At 45.8% G+C, this 19,697-nt stretch overlaps 1 protein-coding gene across 5 annotated transcripts in view; it reads left to right on the top strand.

Moving 5' to 3' along the window:
- Positions 1 to 19,697, top strand: part of GRAMD1C (GRAM domain containing 1C) — a 304,544-nt gene that overhangs the window by 68,294 nt on the left and 216,553 nt on the right. The gene's annotated exons all lie outside the window — the stretch shown is intronic.

The following is a 19,697-nucleotide window of genomic DNA, read 5'->3' as shown; positions in this document are numbered from 1 at the left end:
TGAGTATGTATGTGTTTTTTACTGTTGTTTGAACTTCAGGTTCTGTTTGGGAGTCTTAGTACTGTGGGTTCGGTCAACATACGTTTAAGGAATGGATATTTTATTGAGGCTAAGTTTTATGACTAGAAATCCGTTGAGGGAGCCGGGACTTTCCCGCCCTTTGTATACACGCATTTGGTTTCCTTGTTGGTTACAATGTGGCAGTAGTGGTTCGATTTCATGCTCGCACTTGTTCTCCTCGTTGGGTTTCAGTGCTGTAGTAGTGTAGTCCTGTTTATTCCGAGGCTCTCTTTCTTCGGTGTTTGTCGCGGCCATGTACAGCTGATTGTGCAAGTGTCAGTTTATAGCAGCGCGCATGAGATGGGACATGTTTTTTCCAGCGCTGTGGGAAGCACCACACTGTTCTTCTGGTTATTCCCTAAGTCTGATTTTCTTTCTATGCAGGCTGCGGCAGGGTAAATTTTGCGGGGCTTGAATCCAACTATGTTTCTAGGAGCGTTGATGCAGCGGCCATGTGTCAGCAAGAATCAGGCGTGCGCTTGGATCTCCGGCGATGGCAGGAGAGCTGCAGCTTTCCGGTAGTTTATTTACAGCTGACTTTGGTCAGGGTATGCCGCGGCTTCTCTCCTTTCCGGTTCAGACAAGTTGTACGTGTTCACCAGCTTTGGGACAAGCTTGGGCAGATTTATATGTCTATGTCTGTGTTCCTGCTGTATTCACTTGAAGGAAGCTGCTAGTTTAATTGGACTCTGGGGTTAGCACTCAAGGGGATTACCAGAGAGACTCTGACCTGTGCTAGGTCACCCAGTCTTGGTTTGTCTCTGGACTGGGTCGACATACGGCAATTCATGGCACAGTGAGATCAGCAGTAAGATAGTGCCCTGTATTTCACACGGGTATCTCATTGTCTCTCTTGGGGTCCCTGCAGATTGAGCCTTTATCTGTTGGTAACGGTCCTTCTTATTTGGGCCTCTGTGCTGCGCTGCATGTGTTTAGTAGTGGCATAGGATATATATGCTTAAAGGTAGTACTGTTTCCAAGTTCGCATCTTCCTGCGGCCAGGACTCTCTTTCTCTATATCTGAGAGGGCCTGGACTTCAGATTTCCATGCTTATCACACTGGTTTCTCCTGTCGCCATCTTCTCATGGCACATTCTAGACGGACCCCCCGACCAGACAGGAAGGGATGTGCAGCTCCTTCTAACCAGGAGCCAGTTATCTATTCTGTCAAACCAGCGGAGGAGCGCGCGCTATGTGGCTGTTAGCCTCATTAGCGATGTGAGCTTTGTCTGATACCTATTAGGATGCTGTTGTTTTCCATGGGGCGGTAGATGCAAGCATCTTGATTGCGTCTAGTACGTTTTCACTTTAAAGGACATGCGTATTTCGCTCACATTGCATGGAGTTAGTACTGTTTTCATGGTTCCAGTATACTCCTCCTTACATTGCGAAACTTGATTTTTTTCCTAGGAGAATTTCTTTCTTCTTACAGATCCTACAGTTCTCATCCTGCCATTCCCTGACCTTCTGCACTTCATTCTGAGGGGATCTTGACTTCTTCCAATGACTCTTCAGGCTTTCTCATGAGGGAGAAGACACTATAATGTCAGGTCAGGGGGCTGTGAAAATTTTTCAGGATTCTTGCAACTTTGCATCCTCCTCAGGTTTCCAGTTCGTTCTTGGAGTCTCTATGTTTTGTGTTTCCCTTTTAAGTGTTACTGGTCCTCAGGGCAGTTCTTGTAGTTCTTCAGGAACTAAGGAACGTTGTTCCACTTACTGCATGGTGCCCAAGACGGGGGCTTTGGACAGGCTGGATCCCATTCAGCTTAATTAGTTTCTCAGGGTTACACATTTCTGCAGAAAAACTGGGAAAATATTTACATTTTCACTATAGACTCCGAATCGTCACTAGGTTTGTTTGCCCCTCTTGGAGCAGCATATTCGGTTTTGGCACATGCCATTTCGCCTACCCAAGGCTTCATGAACATTTTAGAAAATGTGGGCAGCGGAGGCGTGGCCTGATCGCCACGGAGACCACACATATGGAGTAACAGCTCCTCACACCCGCACCTAAAACTAAGCATAATCGTGCTTTTATGTTTTGTAATTTTTACTTCGTCGGGGATATTTCGCCGCCAGAGTCATCGTATGGCCTCTGAAGCTGACAAAAAAAAAACAAAAAACGGCCAGTATCCGCTCGTGCAGCTTAGCAACAAGAGGCCCGGTCATGTGATGCAGCCGATCTGTTTGTAATCTGGTCATGAGGCTTTTTGGTGCTGCAGAGGATACTGGATTCGAGACATCTCTGGCTGTGAGAGGACATACTCTGAGGACCGAAGTCTGTAGCAAAAAGTCATTCTGATTTGCAGGGCATCTGTTTGGTTGTGTCAGCAGAGAGTTTGAGCACAGGCTGACTGGCTGCATGAAATTTTTTTTTTTTTTTTTTACAGGATCAAGTACTGACTGAGTGTTCCTCCCCTCTCCCCCAACTTTGCACACGAGTTCAGGTGGGGGTTTGAGGTTTCAGTCCAGCCTGTAGGACTGAGGAGTAGTATGAAGAAATAAGCTGTCCAATCTTCTAAGCCAAGCAGCTGACTTAAACAAACGAACGTCTCTGAGCTCTCTGACCCACGGCCTCCACACGCCTACCTAACTAAAACAAACAAAACTGCTCTGATCATCTCTGCTCCATCTGAGGCTTTTCACCGTCGGGTGTGTGTGTGTGGGACCTCCAGATAGTGCCTGGCATGCCGGTAAGATCGGTGAAAACGCCGAAACACAAAACTACCTGCACTGTTCTCAAAATGGCGTCGTCGCCGTCTCCCGCTCCTGCCCCAACACACTGGGGTGAATGTGCCCAAGAAATTTCACGAACAGTCACTGCGGCCTTAGAAGATAGACTTCGCAAATTACAGCTGGCTATGGACTGTATTAATGAGCGTTTTGAGGCGCAGGCTGGCCGTATAACAACATTGGAACAGAGGGTATCTGAAGGTGAGAACGCAGTGCTGCAGGATCGAGAGAATGTGACTGCTTTACAAGCTCAAGTGGCAACATTGACAGGACGGCTGGATGAGCAGGAGAACCGTCAGCGTCGTAATAATTTACGAGTTGTGGGGCTGCCTGAGCTCCGGGCAGACCAAAACCTCTACCAATTTTTTCAGGTTTGGCTCCCAAAACAGCTTGGCCTGAAGACCCCAATAGATAGTTTTATATGCGAGCGAGCACACCGCATGGGCCAGCGTATGGATGATAACAACCGTTCGCGAGCAGTGATCGCTAGATACATCAATTGGAAAGAAAAGGTACTCATCATGCAGGCTTTTCGGAAATCTCGACGGCTGGAATATGAAGGACAAAACTATTATTATCCCAGGACAAGCAGGCAGCATATTCTTGACTGATGGGTGACGGCACCGACGGAGCCCCGGTACGGACAATTTTAGAGTGATTGCACTCTAAGAACTTTAGAAAGTTCTAGCTAGGCCGCACCGCGCGTGCGCGAGTGCCTTCCCGCCCGACAGAGGCGCGCGGTCCCCAGTTTTCTTAATTCCGCGGAGCTAAGAAGACGCGTGTTTCCAACGGCTGTTGGAAGTTTTTTCCTAAACTGTTCACTTGCCTTCCCGCTCGCGCGTATTTTTCTCTTCATTTTATTTCTTTCTTGTTCTTTTACCATTTGTAAAAAAAAAAAAAAAAAATTGTTTTATTTTTTTCACTTTTTATTGACTACCCCGGCGGGGCCTGTTGGCACCATCGAAGCCTCCGGCTTCGATTTTGCTACAGTGGTTTTTCCCTTCATGCCCCCGTCACCGGGTTTCAAAAAGTGTCAGCGGTGTGCGCGCCCTATATCTCTCTCCGACCCGCACAAGTGGTGCCTTCAGTGTCTGGGTCCGGACCATAGGGCTGACACCTGCACCCGCTGTAGTTCTTTACAAAAAAGAACTTTAAAAAACCGACAAATTCAACAACGAATTCTGTTCGGCACCGACATGGAAGTTGCACCAGTATCGACATCGGCAACTTCCTCCAAATCGGCACCGACTGTCTCGGCACCGACAGATACATCGCCGACGTCGATCCCTGTAGGTAAGCCGGCTAAGAAGCCTTCCCCTACTGTCCTAGGGCCACCAGTCGAGCATGCAGTGAGCCAAGTCCTGCAGACTGAGCGCCGGCCCCGTAAACGCTCCGCTCCCATTGAAGTCACTGCCTCGTCATCGGCATCGACTTCACCCGAGCGTCGAGCGGCACCGAAGGTACCGAGCAAGAAAAGACCGGTACCGGTGCAATCGGGACCTACGTTGGATGAGCGCATTGCCTCTATCCTCCAGGTCCAGCTTAAACAGCAACTACAACATTTGCTCCCGGCTCTGTTGACACCGAATCCTCCAGTGTCGGTACCCAGTGAGCCTTCGGTGCCGACCGTCGATCAACCCCTTTTATTGACATCGACTTTGTCGGCACCGCACAAATCCATGTCCATGCCTATTCTATCAGCGGAGCCGAAACGACGTTCTGCTCCGGACACTTCTGAACCGGTACCGTTCTTTGAACCCCGTACCGTTCTACACTCCCCTGGTACCGTCTCCAACCGTTCGGGGAAATCGGTACGCAAGACTAAACATGTTGGCACCTCGACTCCACTTTCTCAGGGCCGTCTCCAATCGGTACGGGACCCTGACTTGTGGGATGACTCGGATGATCACCTCGGTACCGAGGAAGATTATTCATCTGAAGAGGAGGATCTCTCGGTGCAAGACCCTGCTGCTAAGCCAGAGCACTCCTCATTTACCAAATTTTTAAGGGAAATGTCAGACACCCTTTCAATTCCTTTGGAGTCTGATTCTAAAAAGTCCAAGGCATTCTTAGATGCCTTGGACTTTGATCATCCTCCTAAGGAGTTCTTAAAGTTGCCCCTCCATGATATCTTGAGGGAAACTTTCTATAAGAACTTGGAAACTCCCTTAACCATCCCGGGAGCCCCAAGAAAATTGGAATCTCTTTATAAAGTCATTCCAATTCCAGGATTCGACAAGCAACAACTTCCCCATGAATCCTTGTTGGTGGAATCAACCCTGAAGAAGTCTGTAGGTGCCAGTGTTTACGCCTCTGTTCCTCCTGGCAGAGAAGGAAAGGCCATGGATAAATTTGGAAAGCGCCTTTACCAAAACGCCATGCTGGCCAACCGTTCAAGTAATTACGCATTCCACTTCTCGTTTTACCTGAAGCATCTCATTCAACAGGTGACCTCTTTTCAAAAGTACATTCCGGACCGTAAACTTCCTGCTTTTCAGCAATGTACTTCTAGTCTTTTGCAACTAAGGAAGTTTATGGTCCGTTCCATTTATGATACTTTTGAACTGACGTCACGGGCCACTGCTATTTCTGTAGCAATGAGAAGGTTGGCATGGCTACGGGTCTCAGAACTGGATGTAAACCATCAAGACCGACTGGCCAATGCGCCTTGTCTTGGGGATGAGCTGTTTGGGGAGTCCATGGATACCGCCACACAAAAGCTCTCCGCGCATGAGACTAGGTGGGACACCTTGTTGAAAAACAAGAAGAAACCTCCTCCTCCTCGTCCATTCAGGCAACAACCTTCTTATCAAAGAAGGTTTTCTGCTCGCCCAGCTCAGACTCATCCTCCTCAACCTCGCAGGCAGCGTCAACAGCAGCAACAGGCTCGTCAACAACAACAGCCTGCTGTAAAACCGGTTGTTCAACCTAAGTCTACACAGCCCTTTTGACTCTCTTCTCGAGAACATTGCCAGTCTTCTTCCCTCATGCCTTCAAACTCAGCCCATAGGAGGTCGACTCCAGGTTTTTCTGTCTCGATGGGAAGCAATTACCTCCGACCAGTGGGTACTTGCTATCATCGCTCACGGATATGCCCTGAACTTTCAGACTCCTCCACCGTTAAGTCTACCAAAAGAGTCTGCTTCCAACAAGGCTCAGTCCCTCCTTCTCGGTCAGGAGGTTCAATCCCTCCTTCTTCTCAATGCCATCGAACCAGTTCCTCTAGACCAGCAAGGCCTGGGATTTTATTCCCGGTACTTTCTTGTCCCCAAAAAAACCGGAGATCTCAGACCAATATTAGATCTCAGAGATCTCAACAAATGTCTGGTCAAGGAGAAGTTCAAGATGTTATCTCTTGCCACCCTATACCCTCTTCTCTCTCAGGAAGACTGGCTATGTTCCCTCGATCTCAAGGAGGCGTATACTCACATTCCAATTCATCTGATGTCCAGACAATACCTTCGCTTTCTTGTCAACCAACATCATTACCAATACAAGGTGCTACCCTTCGGCTTAGCCTCCTCTCCCAGGGTATTCACCAAATGTCTAATTGTGGTCGCAGCTTATCTCCGCTCCCACAATTTTCAAGTCTTCCCTTATCTGGACGACTGGCTCATCAAGGCTCCTTCTCCTCAGTCCGTTCACATAGCCACCAATCAGACCATTTCCTTCCTTCGACTGTTGGGGTTCGAGATCAATCTACCCAAGTCACACCTCATTCCAACTCAGCGACTTCAATTCATTGGAGCCATTCTGGATACTGTTCAGATGAGGGCGTTTCTTCCTCCAAACCGCCTTCACACCATCCTTCATCTCTGTCAGCAGGTATTCCAGAAAACTTCCATCTCAGCAAATCAAATGATGGTACTTTTGGGGCACATGGCATCCACAGTGCATGTCACCCCCTTTGCACGTCTCCACCTGCGTACTCCTCAATGGACCCTAGCGACTCAGTGGTCACAAGCGACGGATCCTTGTTCACAACACATATCTGTGACCTCGTCTCTTCGACAGTCGCTTCTTTGGTGGTTGAACTCATCAAATCTATCCAGAGGTCTACTGTTCCATCTACCTCCTCATCAACTAGTCATCACCACGGATTCCTCCCCCTATGCATGGGGAGCTCACTTGAACGAGTTCCAAACTCAGGGGTTTTGGACCACCCAGGAAAAGAAGCACCACATCAATTTCCTGGAACTCAGAGCGATATTTTACGCCCTCAAAGCTTTTCAACATCTCCTCTTTCCTCAGGTTCTTCTCATTTGCACAGACAACCAAGTTGCAATGTATTACCTCAACAAACAAGGAGGGACGGGATCCCGTCCTTTATGTCAGGAAGCTCAAAGGATTTGGACATGGGCGACTGCTCGTCACCTATTCCTGAAAGCAGTCTACATCCAAGGGGAGCAGAATTGCTTAGCAGACAATCTCAGCAGAATTCTTCAACCTCACGAATGGACTCTCGACCCCTCGACTCTCCAGTTCATTTTCTCTCAATGGGGCACTCCTCAGGTGGATCTTTTTGCAGCTCCCCACAACCATCAACTGCCCCTGTTTTGCTCCAGACTTTACTCTCCTCACCGTCTGGAACCCGATGCATTTCTTCTGGATTGGACCAATCTCTTCCTTTATGCATTCCCTCCTCTTCCGCTCATGCTGCGCACCTTATTCAAGCTCAAGAGGGAACAAGCCACCATGATCCTCATCGCTCCACGGTGGCCCAGACAGCATTGGTTTTCCCTTCTACTTCAACTCAGTTCCAGGGAACCCATACCTCTTCCTCTGTTTCCTTCACTACTTACACAGAATCAGCAAACGCTTCTTCATCCCAACTTACAGTCTCTGCACCTGACAGCTTGGTATCTCTCGGGCTGACTGCACCTCATGCTCTCCTTTCTCAGCCTGTCCGTTCTATTATTGATGCCTCCAGGAAACCGTCTACTCTTCAATGTTACCAGCAGAAGTGGTCTCGGTTTTCTTCCTGGTGCCTGTTACATCACCATAATCCCATATCTACAGCAGTGGGATTGGTATTGGACTATCTTTTGTCCTTATCTGACTCTGGTCTTAAATCCTCTTCGATAAGGGTCCACCTTAGTGCCATTGCAGCTTTTCATGAGCCGATCCATGGAAAACCCCTCTCAGCTCATCCCTTAGTCTCAAGGTTCATAAAAGGCCTTTTCAATGTAAAACCACCTCTTAAGGCCCCTCCTGTTGTATGGGATCTTAATGTGGTTCTTTCTGCGTTAATGAAGCCTCCTTTCGAGCCCCTGGCCACAACGCATTTTAAATTTCTAACTTGGAAAGTGGTCTTTCTGATAGCTCTCACTTCTGCCAGGAGGGTCAGTGAGCTCCATGCACTGGTGGCTGATCCACCTTTCACTGTTTTTCACCATGATAAGGTTGTCCTTCGTACACATCCAAAATTCCTTCCTAAGGTTGTGTCTGAGTTTCACCTTAATCAATCCATCGTTCTACCTGTTTTTTTCCCAAAGCCTCATTCTAATCCAGGTGAACAGGCTTTGCATACCTTGGATTGTAAACGTGCTCTGGCTTACTATCTTGATCGCACCAAACCTCACAGATCATCTCCTCAACTGTTTTTGTCCTTTGATCCTAACAAGTTGGGTCATCCTGTATCTAAACGCACTCTGTCCAATTGGCTTGCTGCTTGCGTTTCTTTTTGTTATGCTCAGTCGGGCCTGACACTGGAGGGTTCTGTCACGGGCCACAAAATTAGAGCTATGGCAGCATCTGTAGCTTTCCTCCGTTCCACTCCTATTGAGGAAATCTGCAAGGCTGCTACTTGGTCCTCAGTTCATACTTTCACATCTCACTATTGTCTGGATGCATTCTCCAGGCGGGATGGACACTTCGGCCAATCTGTTTTACAAAATTTATTCTCCTAATGGCCAACCTTCCCTCCATCCCTCTTTTTGTTAGCTTGGAGGTCACCCATCAGTCAAGAATATGCTGCCTGCTTGTCCTGGGATAAAGCACAGTTACTTACCGTAACAGGTGTTATCCAGGGACAGCAGGCAGATATTCTTGCGTCCCTCCCACCTCCCCGGGTTGGCTTCTTAGTTGGCTTATCCTAACTGGGGACCGCGCGCCTCTGTCGGGCGGGAAGGCACTCGCGCACGCGCGGTGCGGCCTAGCTAGAACTTTCTAAAGTTCTTAGAGTGCAATCACTCTAAAATTGTCCGTACCGGGGCTCCGTCGGTGCCGTCACCCATCAGTCAAGAATATCTGCCTGCTGTCCCTGGATAACACCTGTTACGGTAAGTAACTGTGCTTTATTCAATGACTACTCCTTACACATGTCCTCCCTTCGTAAGACGATGGCGCCACTCTGCTCCACTCTTCACCGCCAAGGAGTGCGGTTTGCACTCATATATCCGGCGTCTCTGCGTATTTGGCGAGAAGGGAAACCACATACCTTCACAGAGAGAACGGCTGCACAACAATTTATAGACTCTTTACCTGTGATAAGGGCTGGTGATTCCCCGGCTCAGATTCCATCACATGCTGTAAACAGCTAAATTTAAATCCCGACTGCCCCATCAAAGCAGAAATTTCTTTAATGTTTCAGTATCCATTATGATGTACCCGACGAGGATTAAAGCAACATACAACAACCGCATTACTTCCTACACTGAACTTGAGATCCTGGCATCATTCATAGATTCCTTACAAATATACTGATATGCTGTCAAAAAAGTATTGTTTGCTTTGTCTGTTTCTCTTATGAGGCTATGCAATGAAATACATATATTATGTTGTATGCTCTACTAGGTTAAGCACACTAATCTCATGTTTTCTGTTATTGAGTGGTGTGAATTTTGCTAGTTGTTCCATATGTGCAATTTCTCCGTGCTCACAAGAGCACCCTTAAATTGTTTTAAAATGTACATGATAGTGTGGTCCATTTCCTTTCTGACCATACATTATGCTGACATTACTGATTCCTTTTCTCTTATTCTCATGTTTTCTTTATTTCTCTTCTTAGACAGGAGTGTCTGCCTGGCCTTACGGTTACATCAGTTATTTTCTCTAAACAGTGGGGATATATATTATGTTTTATTACTGCATATCATAGACTATGGCTAATTTACATGTTCTTTCCTTTAATGTGAATGGTTTGAACCATCCCATTAAAAGGAAAAAGATAGCTAACTATGTGTCCAACAAACATCCTGATGTAGTTTATTTGCAAGAAACCCACCTCCTGCCCGCTGATGCCTCGAAATTTCAATTAAAGGGACTCTCCACTCATTTATACTCCTCTGCAACTCACCGAAAGAAAAATGGTGTGTCAATATTTCTCAATGATAAACTTTCTCCTGTAGTTCACTCTTTTAAAACAGACACGGAAGGAAGATGGTGTCTGGTGTATGCTGCGGTGCACTCAGTAAATTTTGTTTTTCTTAATATATACGCCCCGGTCCAAGATCACCCAGATTTCTTCAAAGAGCTGCAGCTGGCGTTGGTTGAATTTGATTCTTGTTCTATGATATTAGGAGGGGATTTTAATCAAATTCAAGACTTATATATTGATAGATCATCTTCTTGCAAACCCTCCAAATCCAGGTCTTTCACAGCTCTTCATGCTTTAAATGATGCCTTCTCCCTTGTAGATCCTTGGCGCTTGCTTCACCCGAAAGGCAGAGAATACACACGTTTTTCACCTCCACATAACACGTACACAAGAATTGATTTCTTTCTCTTGTCCTCTTCTCTTATTCAAGATCTTACCAATACTATTATACATCCAATCTCTCTCACAGATCACGCTGCCATCTCTTTATAAATATCCATATCTGCCCCACGTAAAGAATCCCCCTCTTGGCGACTGAATAACACCTTACTCTTAGATGAGGAAATTGTTGAAAAAATCAGTTCTTTCACTTTGGAGTTTTTTGAAATTAACTCTAAAGATCCTGAAATTTGTCCTTCAATTGTCTGGGAAGCATACAAAGCAACCCTCAGAGGTGAATTGATCAAAATAGCTTCTTGGAAAAAGAAACAGTCTATGAGAAAGGAAAAAGACTTAGAAAATTCTATTAAAGCCTTAGAATTACAACATATGTCTAATCACCTACATGACCCAACTACTTTCCAACGTATCCAAAATCTTAAATATGAATATAACACTTTGGTTTCATGTACAGCCCGACGTGATATCTTCATTTCCACCTCTGGTCACTACATGGGAGATAATCTTATGGGTCGCCCTTTGGCTAGATACCTTAAAACCAAATCCAAAAGACTACATATCACAGCTATTCAAGATCCATCAGGTCATTTAGTCAAAACCAGATCTTTAATTTCCTCTCAATTTGAAAATTTTTATGCTTCTCTATACCAATCCGAATCTGCTGCTCCTGAATCAGATATAGATTCCTTTCTTACCTCCTTAACCCATCCGTCCATATTGGACTCTGTTAAATTGGAACTAGATTCCCCAATAACTATATCAGAAATTGAAACTGCCATATCTTCTTTACCCGCTGGGAAAGCCCCAGGCCCAGACGGCTTTACTAATGAATTCTTTAAACAATTCCGAGCCCTCTTAGCGCCTTACCTTCTTACATATTATGATTTCCTCCACTCCACTCCGGACAAACAATTCAATTTCACTGAGGCCACAATTGTAGTAATCCCCAAACCTGATAGAGACGCCACCTTGGTTAAAAACTTCCGCCCTATTTCTCTTCTTAACTTAGATTATAAGATAATGGCAAAACTACTTGCATTAAGACTTACCAAAGTAATCCCGTCTCTCATACATAAAGATCAAACAGGGTTTATTAAACAAAGATATATAGGAGATAACCTGCGTCTCTTTAATCATATTAACGCTCACGCTAAAACAATGTCAGACCCTGTAATAGGCCTAACTATTGATGCTGAAAAAGCCTTTGACCGGGTGGAGTGGTCTTTTCTTTTCCGTGTCCTGAAGTGATATAATTTTGGCTCATTCTTCACGGATTGGATAGAAACGCTATATCGCCAACCCACAGCTCGTATTCTGATTAATAACTCTTTATCTAATAAATTTTCCCTTCACAGAGGTACTCGACAGGGCTGCCCTCTCTCACCATTGCTATTTAATTTAGTGTTGGAGCCCTTCCTTTCAGCTATCCGACAATGCCCCTTAATTAAAGGCATACCCTCCTCTAATAGAGACTTCAAATTAGCAGCATATGCCGATGATGTTTTATTCTTTCTTAGGAACCCTCTAGTCTCTCTTCCTCACCTTATTCATATTTTCACTCAATATTTCCTCCTCTCCGGTTATTATGTCAATTGGGAGAAATCAGAGATCTTCCCTCTGAACGATAATATTCTCCCCTCAGATCTAGCTCACTTTCCCTTCTCATGGTCGCATGAAGCTGTGAAATACTTGGGGATCTTAATACATAAAGATCCGGTTCATGCTCAAGATCTTAATATATCCAAAGTCAAAAATATAGTTCTAAATACTACATCTAGATGGTCTCCACTTTTTTTATCCTGGTGGGGTAGAATAACATCCATCAAAATGACTTTGGCCCCTCAAATTAATTACATTCTCTCTATGCTTCCTCTTCTATGCCGAAAGTCATTTTTTCAATGGCTAAATAGGAAGCTATCTGAATTCATTTGGAACAAGAAAAAACCTCGAATTGCTCTCGCCAAGCTGAAAGCCTCTAAGATTAACGGTGGTCTTAACTTTCCGGATTTTTATCATTATTATATTGCTTCACTATGGTGCTTACTGGCTCACTGACTCCTCTCTCCAAGATCCTCCTGCCTGGTTTGAAATGGAGTGCTTTTTATGCAAGCCTTTACACACCTCCTGCCTACTAACGGTGTCAATTCCCAGACACTTGAGAAGGTACTCTTTGTTGAGTTCAACGCAACATGCTCTTCATCTTTTAGATAAATTGGCTGAGATCTCAATTTATGATAGTCCACTCATGTCCCTTTGGAATAATTCTAAAATCCAAAACCACGGTAAATCCCTCTCATGGAAACGATGGCAGCGGGCGGGTCTATGGTTTGCCCATCAATTGTCTACTCCAACTGTGTCTGTTCCTTTTGATGCAATTTGCTCTACATACTCGCTACCTCCTTCTGTTTATTCACAATGGCTTTCACTCACTGAAGTTCTGTCTTCTGTGCATATACGTTTTGACTTCATGACTTCCATCCATACTATTCGTCATTGGTCTGTACTGTCTCTACTAAAAGGCAAGGCGATATCTCTTTTTTATAATATTTTAAGAGATCACTCCTTCACTTTTTCTCCCCACTCTATGAAACACTGGGAAACTATACTCACTACTCCGCTTTCTGACATTGATTGGGAACTTTTCTGGTCTTCAACAAATCGCCCACTTTTATCTTCTAGAGCACAGGTGTCAAAGTCGGTCCTCGAGGGCCAGAATCCAGTCGGGTTTTCAGGATTTCCCCAATGAATCTGCATGAGATCTATTTGCATGCACTGCTTTCAATGCATATTCATTGGGGAAATCCAGAAAACCCGACTGGATTCCGGCCCTCGAGGAGGGACTTTGACACCCCTGTTCTAGAGTCTCACAATCAATGTTCTTTATTATGTGGCATGCAGTATGGACTCCAATTCGCATGTGGAAAGCCAACTTAAAACAAGACTCTGTTTGCTGGAACTGTTTAAAAGAAGTGGGAACTCTTGACCACATGCTTTTTCACTGTACGCTAGTCCGATCCTTTTGGACTCGCATTTGGATCACCATACAATCTATTACTAACTGCTCGGAAGAGATCTCTATGGACATTGTAATCCTTCGCTCTCAACATCCCTGCTTTGCACAATCAAATTGTTCTCCTAAACTCATTGATACCATGTTTGTGACTGCTCTCATGCACATTCTGAAAAATTGGAAATCATCTTCATTATTAGACTATACTTTTTGGTGGAACTCTCTGTGTATGTATCATAGATTTGAATCCTATGCATATGAGAAAAAAAATGCATCCAGAACCCCCATGAACTTGAAGCTTAACAAATCACCTTGGTCATTCCTGGATACCTATGTACGTTCTGCTCCGTAGACACTCCTGTCTTCCTTTTCTTTCCTTTTCCTTTCTACTTTTTCTTCCTATTCCCCCTTTTTTTTTTTTTTTTTTTGTTGTTCTCCCTCATTTTTTTCTTATATATTCTTCACATGCAGTTCTAATAGTAGGAACCTTTCTTACTGTTATGTTCCTCTATAGTTGAATATAGATTTGTAGGTTCTTTATACAGAAAGCTTTATTTTGATCTTATGTATTTGAACTGCTTCCTGTATTTTCTAAAAATACTCAATAAAAAATTATTGAACTAAAAAAGAAAAAAAAGAAAATGTGGGCAGTGGTATCGTTTCGGCACTACCAGGCGATTCACCTAATTTCTTCTTGACTGACTGCTTGATTCGGATGTCTTCCAGTCGGGCCATTTGACTGACACGAAAAGGGTGGTTTCTTTTCCTCAGTTCTTTGGACGTGAGTCTTCAAATTTGCACAGCGCTCTTTTCTCCTGTACTATTTATAGGTATATCGGGGAGATGTTTTTATTCATATAGGAGAGAAATGTGTTTCTTCCCAGAGACTAGGGCGATGGGTCACAGTCTCAGGTTTGCATTCTTCTTCGGTCACCATGACCAAGAGTATGGGATTCTATACAGGTTCTAGAATCCATGTTGCTGACTCCACTGGGAACTTCGGCTTGCTTTCCCATTATAACGCTACAGCAGTCGCTTTTGTTCCGGTAGTTCCCGGTATCTCAGGGCTCCAATTATTTGGTAAGCTCCTCAAGCATCGCTCTGTATGATTTGGTGGCTCAGCGAGATTTCTCTTTTCAAAGGCATGCCTCGGTCTTTGCTGGACTAGCTCATGGCCACCAAACATCCCGGGCTGTTGGGTTGGGGGGCTCAGCTCCAGGAGTCTGGTCTTAAGAGGCAACTCAGTACTTGTTCATTCTTTTACTCTGCAGTATGGTCAGGCTACCGTTTCTGGAGCTTCAGACCATTCTTCCGGAATGACGCTGAAGGTCTTTTCAATCAATATTATGATGGGAGTATTTCTCTAAAGCCTGGGCAGTAGGTGATGAACTCAGTTGGCGGGTAAAGTTGTGGTTGTACTTCAATGGGTGGACCCTCATCTTCCTCTTCTTTTGGCAGATCATTTTATGGGTCAGGAAAAGAGTTTGGATAGACTTTCTCTCCATGAAATCTGAACATGGCCCATTTATTATATGTTACAGTATACAGCGCTGTGTACGCTCTAGAAAGTGTAAATGTTAGTAATAGTGAAATCTTCTACATCCTGGATATTGAGAATTTTGGCTCAGGCGTTCCAGCTCTTTGTATGGAAGTGAGATCTCCTGGAACTAGACCTCATGGCCTCGTCTCAAAATTCTAAGCTTCCTAGCTTCTTCAGCGGGCGCAGGGAGTGGGAGTCAGAGGGGGTATCAGCATGGCTTCTTTCTCGCCTCTGGTTTCTCTTTTTTCAATGTTTTCCCCTGGCTGATGATGGCTTGGATTTGCCATCTCAAGCTCGCTTTCAGGCACAGTATTTGTAGAATCTCTGGATTGGCTGCGCCATCCTTGCTATGTGGATCTGATGAGTCTTTCGACAGCCGGACTGTTGAGTTCCTGGTATCTCCTGATTTGCTCACCTAGGGTCCGATCAACATGGATATTCGTACTACTTTGGTATTGTGACCTAGCTTTTGAAAAGTCATGGTTGACATGTAAGGGTTATGCGAAGCAGATTGTTTCTTCTCTTATCCAGGCGATACAGACGTCTTCATCTGTGGCTTCTGCTTCCTTCTGGAGGTTTTTCCTTTCTTGGGTACTTCTCAACATTTGCACCCTTTCAGAGTTCTTTTTTGGCACAAGTGTATTGCCAAGGGCTTAGCGTTCAATTCCCTTCAGCTTCAAGTGCCATTCTTAGCTTGTTACAAAGGGCTCTTTGCTTACTTTTCAGCTTCATGTAGCTCAGTTCCTAAACGGAGTACGGTATATTTGTACACCTCTTAGAAAGCCCTGTCTGGAGTAGTGCTGCCCGATTCACAATTCGAATCGGTTCACCGATTCACTTTGGGTAAATCGATTCAAATCGATTTAAAAGAATAAAAAATCGGCTTCACGATTCGGTCCCTCCACCCTGGCCCACTAAAGCAGGAGCGGCAGCGCTGCTCTTGCTGGCTAGCCGCTGCTGTTCCTGCTTTAGAGGGCGAGGGGGGAGGGTCAGTCGGGAAGTGCTGCAGTGTCCGGCTTACCCCCTGGCCTCCCGGCATCAAATTTACCTAAATCCATTAGCCTACATAAGATCGCTAGTGTTAGCGATCTTTGCAAGCTACCGTCGGGTCTTCTGAGTTGTCTTCTCTCTGCTGTGGTCCCGCCCCCTTCTCTGACATCAGAGAAGGGGGCGGGATTGCGGCAGAGAGAAGACAGCTCAGAAGACCCGATGGTAGCTTGCAAAGATCACTAGCACTAGCGATCTTATGCAGGCTAATGGATTTAGGTAAATTGAGGCCAGAGGGAGCAGGCCTTCTGGGGGTGGTGCAGTCCTTCGTGGAGGGGGGTTGTACAGGCCTTCTGCGGGGGGGTTGTACAGGCCTTCTGCGGGAGGGTTGTACAGGCCTTCAGCGGGGGACAGGAGGCCTTTAGGGGGTTGTACAGGCCTTCAGCGGGGGACAGGAGGCCTTTAGGGGGGTACAGGCAGGCCTTCAGGGAGGGGTGTAGTCCTTTGTGTGTGTGGGGGGGGTTATACAGGCCTTCCGGGAGGGTGCAGTCCTTCGTGGGCGGGTTGTACAGGTCTTCCGGGGGGGAGGGGTGCAGTCCTTCATGGGGGGGTTTGTACAAGCCTTCAGGGGGGACAGGCAGGCCTTGGGTGCAGGCCTTCAGGGGTGACAGGCAGGCCTTTAGGGAGGACAGGCAGGCCTTGAGGGAGGACAGGCAGGCCTTGGGTGCAGGTCTTTAGGAGGGACAGGCAGGCCTTGGGTGCAGGCCTTCAGGGGTGGGATGTAGGCCTTCAAGGGGGGACAAACCTTCAGGGGAATGGGCTCTGGTATAAAAGTACACGGAGGGAGGGAGGGAAGAGGGTTCAAAGAGTTGAGCATAGTCCATACTTTGGGGGGAAGAAATAATGGGTCTAAAAATAGAGGAGAGGGAGAGAGATGATGAGCAATGGGATTTAGGGAGGGAAGGAACAGAAAGGGAGAGATGGTGTGTTGGGGGGGGATAGGGATACTGGATAGGAGGGTAGTTGGGAAGGAGGGAGAGATGCTGGATGAAAGGGTAGTTGAGAAAAGGTGGATCTGTGGATGGAGACGAAAAAAAAGGAAAGATGCCAGACCTCTAGGGAAGGGAAACGGAAGGGGAGGACAGAGTTGGCAGATGGATGATTAGCACGGAGAAAGAAGAAAGAAGGAGACCCTGGCAAGCAAGTTATCAGAAGACAACCAGAGCCTGGGACCAACAAGATTTGAATAATGACCAGACAACAAAAGGTAGAAAAAATCATTTTATTTTTTGTTTTGTGATTACAATATGCCAAATTTGAAACATGTATCCTGCCAGAGCTGGTGTTAGACTGCAAACGTGTGCTAGGATTTAACAGAGAGAGGAAAAGTCTTTTTTGTTTGTTTACACCACAGCGCCAGTGAGGTTAGGAGAAGGCAAAGGGTGTGAAGAGACTATAAAAGGGTGAAGAAGTTATAAAATAAACTAACCAGGATGTTTTTTTTAAAAACACCCAATTGGGCAGGAAAATCGAATCGAAAAATCGATTCAATAGGCTGAATCGAATCAATTTTTTTTCCTGAATCGGGCAGCACTAGTCCGGAGTACAGTCTTAAGGTACTTCTTCGCAGTTTACCGAAGGCTTCATTTCATCCTTGTCTTTTGAGACTCTAAAGGGCTGTGCCGTTGAACAGGGGTTTCTTTTGGCCATGGCTTCAGCTCGGCGGTTTTCTGAGTTGCAGGCCTTGTTTAGCGGGGATTCCTATTTCTGATTTACAAAATCTGGGGTGTCAGTTCGGACGGTACCACAATTTCTTTCTAAGGAGGTGTCATCCTTTCTTTTATGACACTCTCACTTTTCCTCTCTTTTTCCTGGGAGGAGAAATGGGGAGACGTGCTTTTATTCACTGCATTTTTTTGAAAGTGCGTAGCGTTCTCCGCAAGCTAGGTTTCTAATGACTTTTAGTATGTTTAGATCACCTTTTTGTATTCTTCAAGGGACGCCTCAAACGTATGGTGGCGTCCAAAGCCTCCATCGCTCGATGGGTCCAGGAGGACATTCTTTACGCTTGGCAAAAGAACTTCATGACCATTCCGCCAGAGCGATGGCTACTTCTTGGACTCGGTCCAGAGGTTTTTTACCTGGTCTCTGGATTCATCTGCTGCTGTTGCTAAGGAAGGAAAAATTATATTCTTACCTGTTAATTTTCTTTCCTTTAGACACAGCAGATGAATCCAGAGCCCCACCCTTTCTGGATATTGTCTGTTGGTTTTTTCTTTTCCAACTTTCAAAGTTTGTTATTTTTGATGGTTGTATTCTGTATTATTGCCTTTTGAGATTTGTTTTGGGAAAGAAGTTTTTTTACATTCTATGCCTATTGATGGTTATGGATGCTTGGGCAAGGAGCTATACTGGAGATATAGGAGGAGTGCCAGCCAATAGGACCACCTGTTAATCAGTTTCTCTATCTCCGCCTGCTGGTAGATGTGTGCTATCCCATTGGTCTCTGGATTCATCTGCTGCGTCTAAAGGAAAGAAAATTAACAGGTAAGAACATAATTTTTCCTTCTGCTCTGCTCTGTGGTTTTATTATTTTCAAGTTTTTTTCCTATTGTTTTAAGTTGGAAGCTCAAAGAGGTTTCCTCTTGTTAGGACCTCTGCCTGGGAGAAGACGCAGACTCGCGTGTTGGAAGTCTGCTGCTAGAAGGATCAGCCATTGGGGACACCTGTCAAGCCAGCCTGAAGCAGATATTTTTGGAACTTGGGGGCCATCTCCTGAGTAGCTGCTTACATCCCTGATTTATCAGGAGCTTGAATGAAGGTTGTCTCCTTTCTGGCTTGGCCAGGATTATTAATGGGCTGGCTATGTGGTCCTCACCCCCTTAATGGTGAGAGGGGTTTGGGGCTCAGTCCGACATCGGCCCAACTGGCAGCCTAAAGACCAAGTTTGTAGTGTGAGCTTGTGAGGCAGAGTTCTTCTCGATTTGTTCCAGCTGCACTTCTGAGCTGAGGCAGGCAGGGACTACATGCCACAGTGAGTAAGGCTATTGCAGCCTATATGGGATCAGGAAAAGTGAAAATTGAAGGTTTCAGGGGCCAGAGCTAGGGTTTCTCTCCTCCAAAATCCATTTCCTTGTACCTTTTTAACTTCAGGGGAGCCCCTCCCCCCAAAGCTTTTTGTGTGAATTCACTGGCGGTGGCCATCTTGGATTTTAAACAGTGTTTTTTCTAAAGCCTTCATCTGCCTCAAACACTCAAAATTTTGTTTAAAATAATTAGAGATGGATCGCTCTGGCCTTTCTACTCCTGTATCATGCTAGGTTTGTGCTGGATGGTCAGCCGAGGAGTGTCCGTGTGCAATGGGTTCAGCCTCCTCTGAGTCCTCCAGGTCTGGGATCTGCAGGAGGCTCGATCCTAGGGGAAGAGGACCTTTCCAGAGACTTTTGAAGGAGATTTGATTAAGCACAGGTATGTGTGAATGCCATGGAGCCCAGGAGGACCTTCAGGGAGTCCCTGCCAGGGTCATCGAGATCTCCTGTGTAAGGCTTCACCCTAGATTTGGAATGCTTAAGACTGAAGGCTTGACACTGGGGGCAGCACCGGGGATTAGTTCTCAGTCCACGCCAGGTGCAGATGAAGACCCAGAGCTG

The sequence above is a fragment of the Geotrypetes seraphini genome, chromosome 4, assembly GCF_902459505.1.
Source record: "Geotrypetes seraphini chromosome 4, aGeoSer1.1, whole genome shotgun sequence".
NCBI classification, from domain to species: domain Eukaryota; kingdom Metazoa; phylum Chordata; class Amphibia; order Gymnophiona; family Dermophiidae; genus Geotrypetes; species Geotrypetes seraphini.
Note: the sequence above shows the minus strand (reverse complement) of the source record. Positions and strands in the feature narration are given on the sequence as shown.